The sequence below is a fragment of the Lolium rigidum genome, chromosome 3 (assembly GCF_022539505.1).
Source record: "Lolium rigidum isolate FL_2022 chromosome 3, APGP_CSIRO_Lrig_0.1, whole genome shotgun sequence".
In the NCBI taxonomy this organism is placed as follows: domain Eukaryota; kingdom Viridiplantae; phylum Streptophyta; class Magnoliopsida; order Poales; family Poaceae; genus Lolium; species Lolium rigidum.
Window position 1 is genome coordinate 317,285,573 of NC_061510.1, and position 7,371 is coordinate 317,292,943.

Genomic DNA, 7,371 nt, shown 5'->3' on the forward strand with positions numbered 1-7,371 from the left:
ATGAAGAAATACAAAGAGCTTGCTAAATTTGGTTTGCATATTTGGTCTCTCTAAAGTCTAGATAATTTCTAGTATTGAGTTTTGAACAACAAGGAAGACGGTGTAGAGTCTTATAATGTTTACAATATGTCTTATATGTGAGTTTTGCTGCACCGGTTCATCCTTGTGTTTGTTTCAAATAACCTTGCTAGCCTAAACCTTGTATCGAGAGGGAATACTTCTCATGCATCCAAAATCCTTGAGCCAACCACTATGCCATTTGTGTCCACCATACCTACCTACTACATGGTATTTCTCCGCCATTCCAAAGTAAATTGCTTGAGTGCTACCTTTAAATAATTCAAAATTTATCACCTCTGATTTGTGTCAATGTTTTATAGCTCATGAGGAAGTATGTGGTGTTTTATCTTTCGATCTTGTCATTTACTTCGACGGACTTTCACAATGGACTAGTGGCTTCATCCGCTTATCCAATAATTTTGCAAAAAGAGCTGGCAATGGGGTTCCCAGCTCCGATTAATTAACTTGCATTAATAATTCTCTTCACATGTTTTGCTCGATTCATCAGTAAGCAACTTAATTTTGCAAATAGACACTCCTTCATGGTATGTGATTGTTGGAAGGCACCCGAGGATTCGGTTAGCCATGGCTTGTGTAAGCAAAAGGTTGGGAGGAGTGTCATCCATAAATAATGAAACTAAAGTACATGTGTAAACAAAAGAGAAGATGGATGATCTACCTTGCTGGTAGAGATAACGTCCTTCATGGGAGCCGCTCTTGAAAGTCTGGTTGATGAGGTAGTTAGAGTACCCGCTACCATTCGTTGACAACAACAAACACCTCTCAAAATTTTACTTTTATGCTCTCTTTATGTTTTCAAAACCAAAGCTCTAGCACAAATATAGCAATCAATGCTTCCCTCTGCGAAGGGCCATTCTTTTACTTTTATGTTGAGTCGGTTCACCTATCTCTCTCCACCTCAAGAAGCAAACACTTGTGTGAACTGTGCATTGATTCCTACATACTTGCATATTGCACTTGTTATATTGCTTTGCATTGACAAACTATCATTCAGATATACATGTTACAAGTTGAAAGCAACCGCTGAAACTTAATCTTCCATTATGTTGCTTCAATGCCTTTACTTTGATTTATTGCTTTATGAGTTAACTCTTATGCAAGACTTATTGATGCTTGTCTTTAAGTACTATTCATGAAAAGTCTTTGCTTTATGATTCAGTTGTTTACTCCGGAGGAATGCGGTCTGGAGGGCCTAAGGTGGATCTGAACTTGATGCCCCAGATGTGGGGCTCGAAGACGCCGAGGAGGGGCGGTTTCCCTTGGTGGGCGCGGAAGCGGCGGAGGAACCGGGGCTCGGTGACGAGGCCTCGCCCGGTGCTCGCAGACCGCGGAGGCGCGTAGCGGGGAGGATGGCTGCGGCGGGAGGCGGAGGAGGATCTCATAGAGCATGTCCTCATTGAGCGGCAGGGATTCAGGATCCGCCGGCGACTTGGCGCGGCGGCGACGGCCGCGGCTGGTCACTCCGACGCCATTCCCGCTCGCGTGGATCTGGGGATGGAGGCGCGGGCTCCGGCGGAGGGGAATCCCGGAGACCTCCTCACTGGTGCCGATCTGGGGATGGAGGCGCGGGCTGCGACGGCGGCTCATCTCCTCGCCGCCGACGGTGGTTCGTTCGTGGGTGGACGACTGCACTGAGAGTGGGGAACGGATGTGGATTTCCTACTACATTTACTAATGTAAAACGAGACTGAAATTCTCAATCAGTCACTGCCATTGTTATAGGTCAACAAAAGGAAAAGATGTCCACCGGACAATTGGAAATCTACTGTGCATTATTATTACATCCGTTGCAAAATAACTGTCTTAGTTTTGTATATATGTACATATTCTAGTTGTACGTACTTCTATATCTAAGAAAGGCTGAGAAAGTTGGTATTTTAGAACCGAGGGGGTGGGGTTGGTCGGTTTGATATGTGAAATACTTTCTCCCGTCGGATTAGATTGACGCAAGCTTATGCACAAAATACACATGGAGCTGGTAGTATCCGGTGTCGATTAATTCTGGCCAGAGGTTGTAGCTCTTAATCATGCTCGTCGGGTAACCATTTTGGAATTTTGCAACTCGGAACTTGCCGGTACAACAAACGCCTTCTAAAATTCGCGCCATTCTCTTGTTGTTGAGAGTACTATTCATGAAAAGTCTTACCATTGTTTTGATCACTGCATTCATTACATATTTTACAATTCATATTTTACTAATTATTATGTGAAAGTCTTTAGGAGTGACAATCTTAAATTGGTCCTTGTTGGATATGTGGAGAACAAACTTTACGTGGTTGACCTCTCGAAAGAGAGCTCCTCTCCCTCCACATGTCTAATGGCGGCCAAGCATGACAAAGGTTGGTTGTGGCATTGTTGACGTCAGAAACCCACTGGCGGGCAGCGACAGGCAACACAGTAGAGCCGGAAACAACTAGGGCTGCGGCTGGCCCCAGTCCCTCAGAGCGACGGCCCGCAAAGCCTCCTGGTCACACGTCCGATGCTATCGCAAGGGCGTGCCACCTGACCTATACCTGGTCGGGAAGGTGTTGGATGATGCCTCGCTTAGTTTCCTGCATGGCATACACGTAAACATTAAATACGAGCCTCGATCGGCTCTCGGGTTATCTCGTGAATCGGCTCAAAGAGCCGATCCACCCATGATTCGTACAAGGTGTCCGAATATATGGTGGTCCTGCTTGATCAAGATAAAGCTAATGAGATCTACGACGATTTAGGGTTTTCACCGCATAATCGGATCACCCTACTCACGATTGGGCCTCACGCTCGCGCACGGTGACCGTAAGCCGATCCTAGACAGGGCCTAAAAACCAACACGAGGTTGATGCCCGGAACATCCTGTCTAGGGCTAGCAAACGTCACCCTACACGCCGCTGGATCCTCCAACCCTTTGTAAGGCCTAACTATTGCGGATGTTAAACTAATCCTTGATGAACAAGGAGCAACCGTAACGGATCAGATCTACTAAACTATGATCAAGCGGGGTGCCGCCCCTACACCTGAGATAGGTGTAAGGGCGGCTAGATGCATAAGGGTTGCACTACGACAGCATATGATACGAAGAACAATGCAAACCCTAACACATCTAAGATAACTACGTTGCTCGCCATCAAAAAGGCTTCAGCACGAGCAACGCATGAACAACGTGGGTAGGCTTGTGCTGCCTAGATCGCAAGATGCGATCTAGGCAGCATGGTGCTTACCGGAGAAACCCTCGAGACGAAGGAGTTAGCGATGCGCCGAGATTTGTTTGTGTTGAACGTTGGTTGTTGTTTATTCCATAAACCCTAGATACATATTTATAGTCCAAGGGACTTTCTAATTCAAGCATGCACCAAACCGTGCACGGGTAAAACTCTACCTGCTAATTCTAAACACGATGCGATCTACTATAATTACAGATATACGGGCAATCTAGCCCAAACTCTTAGCGCAAGGCCGCTTCAAAGGCGCTCCACGTGTAATCTTCAAAGCCCATCTTCACTTACGGCCCATCTCCTGATTTGGCCAAAATCTGGTGATAACACATGCCCCCCTGGTTTTGGTAATGATAATTTCAAAACCACTCTGTTTTCCTTCGAAGGGTCATGTCGTGGCAGAGCAGAACCGTCGCAGTATGTTTCATCATGACGACTTGCCTTCCCAACTTCTCTGCACGATTTGACAGTTTTGGCACCATGTCCTCGAAAACCGCTCGAAAATTAAATCTCCATCTCCTTTTATTTAACCGCATCGAACAGTTCTCCTCTTCACCCTCTTCGCATTAGCACTTCCAAAAAGCCCTTTTCCGCCACCATGTCTTCCTCTTCTTCTTCATCGGATCTTTCTGCCCAGTCTTCCCCCTTCTGCGAGCCGACGCCGGAGTGGAACCCGGCGGAGGCCCATGCGGCCAACATCCGCTGCACCATCGAGGCCGGGGACGAGCCGAGCCACGACTTCTCCACCTGGTCAGAGGACGACAAGTCCCTGACCGACGGGGAGAGCGACCTCCGCTTCCTCGCCCATGGGGAGTCGGAGGAGGAAAGTGACGACAGTCGCTTTTCCTGGGACGGGGTCACCTCCTCCGAGGAGGCGAAGGAGGAGGAGGAGGAGGAGGAGAAGGACGACAGCTCCTCCGACGAGCCGCCGGCCAAGCGCCACTGCCCCTGGCCCGGGAACCTCAACGATTTCGACAGCGACGACGACGACGCTGATGAGGAGGACGAGGACAACGAGGGTCCTGCCGGCGGTCGCTACAGCAGCGACGACGAACCGGTCGGGAGCAGCGCCGACAACGGCGACGACGATGATGACGACGACGAGGGCAGCAACGGCCCCTAGATAGGACCTTAGCCTAGGGCAAGTAGTGGTAGACGGGGCAATGTATCCCCTAGGACCTCCTTTTGAGAGCAATCAGCTCTTTATGTAAGAAATCTCGTTTGTCAATGAAGAATTTCCCCAATTTGATCTTGCCGATTTCCTTTATGATAATCTAGCCGATTGTCCTCCGTGCTCGATTCTCGCCGATTGTCAATTCGGTCAATGCTCAATGAGCCGATGGCAGCGCATCGGTCTCTCACGATAAATTTCGAGATAGATCCATCCGGACCCAAACTCCTGGTCAAACAGGGCCAAGCCACAATCGCGCAAACCCTAGATCTTGTAAATGCAGATCCAACAGAATGGCGTGTTAAACTTAGAGGCAAAACTCCTGAAATAATGTCCAGCCTCCTCATTAACTTTAAATTTCAGACATTCTTCTGCCGCATCCTTCTCTTCCAGATCCTCTTTGCCTTCAGGAGAGCCCTAGGACTGTTGCTGGATCAATTCAAACGCCGAAGCTGCCACTTCTGCAGAACAGGCATCACTTGTCCACAAATTCCCTCGTGATAGTCTGCAGTGATGTTTTATAATCCATTTCAGCAAAATCGGCTCCTTATAGCAAAGGACCTTTCGTGGCAAGCTGCCCCCCGAGCCTCAGTCGGGGCGAGAATAGCAGTGAGCCGACCAAGTCGGCCATCCTCGGTTTCCAACTCGTAATGCAGAATCAGCCGATTCCAACAAAATCGGCTCTTCAGAGTGAAGAAATTTCAGGGCGAGCTGCCCCCCGAGCTTCTCCAGCTCACATCTTACGCCTGGCTGATCAGATCGGCTCATCATCTCTGGCAGGCTGAAGCAACTTCCGGTGAGGATGTCTTTGAATTTCTGATTCCCTCCAAAACTCTGGACGTAACAACCCCTGGAAGTGACAGCTACCAAGTCACAACCTTGGTCAAGCCTCAGGCAAAAAACGTTACAGCCGATTGCTTCGTCATCGGCCGTTCTCCTGGTCCTAGAAGAAATATGCTCCCTTCGTTAGGCTCATCCTTGCCCTGTCTTGCACGTTTATGCTGCTCTTGTCGTTAGTCAGGGTTACGATCCTCAAACTGCCCCAGCCGATACTGCGGACACGAACACTTCGCAAAGAGAACCCAGAGATCCTTGAAGAGAAGATCCGCTTCCTGCTCCATTGATCCTCTAATTATCACAGTTATGTCCATGCCTCGGCTTTATATCCTTAAGCCGATGTCTGCACATCGGCTGTGCCTAAAAAATTTCGAATTTTCGGCCGATTTATGTATCGGCCCCCATACTTCAATACCCATCATCGAGGAACATCTCGGGCTGCTGTTTGCAAGATACTCCTACTTCATATCCTCGTGTTTTATCCACCTAGGTGCCCCCCCGAGCCGATTCTGTCAAAAGACTTGATGGTATCGGCTCTTTAGGTAATCCATGCTGGATCAAACGTTGAACCCAGGCAGAATGGACGGTGAGGATAATTTTGGCCGATTGCTGGAATCGGCCTCCACGCTGCTCGCTCGATGAAGGTTTTGTGATGTTCCTCCATAAATTTTTTTTTGGGGCCGATCACAAGGATCAGCCTCGCCACGTTCGTCCATCGACGTTTGCTTTGTTACACGGTCAGGCCGGTGGATAAAACCAGCCTAACCCCGTTCTTTGTCACATCGATGCGCTCGCAGTCGTCCAAATTGATGCCTGAGAGCGGCTCTTGGCCTGATGTCTCCCAAACGTCCATGCCAGCTGTCGAAACCTCGACTGAATCATCTGCGTGGACGACTTCTACTTCATCTCCATCCCACTGTATTAGGCATTGGTGCATCGTGGATGGGATGCAACAGTTGGCGTGGATCCAATCTCTCCCTAGTAGGACAGCATAGGTACTCTTGCTGTCGACAATAAAGAACGTCGTAGGGACAATTTTCTTTCCTACGGTCAGATCCACATTCAGAACACCTTGTGCGTCAGATGCTTGGCCGTTGAAATCGCTCAGTGTTACATTGGTCTTGATCAGATCCGAGCTGGAGCGTCCCAACCGACGTAGCATGGAGTATGGCATGATGTTAACTGCCGCCCGGTGTCTACCAACATCTTGTTGACATGCTGCCCATTGATGTAACCTCGCAAGTACAGGGCCTTCAGATGCCTGTAACTTCTTTCTTGCGGCTTCTCAAAGATGACCGGCCGTGGGCCGCAGTCCAATTGTGCCACAGGTGCTTCGTACAATCCTTGAGCGCTAAACTCCGCTGGAAGGATGAAGACCATGTTTGTACTAGCCGATGTCTCATCATCGGCTTTCCTTTGCTTGGGGCGCCACTCTTTTCTTTGTGGCCGACCTTCTTCGCTCAGGGTTCGCTGAATTTTGGCGGCCAGATCCGGCCGTGCCTTCCTCAATGTGTGCAGGTATAATCTCTCAGCTTCTTCCAACCCGCGTAGACGCTGAACCCTTCGCTTCTGGGAATGGCTGAGCCCATCAGGGCACCACCTTGGCCGATGATACCTATCTTCTTCATCATCGTCCTTTAGTCCCTCGAGATCTTCCACCCGAGCGTACTTAGCATGCTTGTTCCGAGGCGGGAGAGGCCCTAGACGCTTGAACACGGACACGTTAGCTGCATCCTTCTTCCTTTGTTTGCATTCTGGGCAGTTCTCGATTGTTGGCAATCGGCTCATTCCTGAGTCCCAGCAATGTTTGAAGAAAGGACATTCCCAGTGCCTATCCAAGTCATCCTGCCCCCTTGACCTCCCTCCAGCGTGACGATTGTACCCGTCGTTGTTCCTATCATGCCGACGGTACCTCCTATCCTCTGCATCAGACCGACAAATTCTCTCATCATCTACGTCGTAGCGCCGACGTCGGTCGTACTGTTGCTCATATTTGTTGAGGAGATGCACGGAGAGTGGACGTTGATACCGCACGCTTCTCACTTCCTCCTCTGTCAGGTACCGTCTGTCATCATCTTGGAGCCG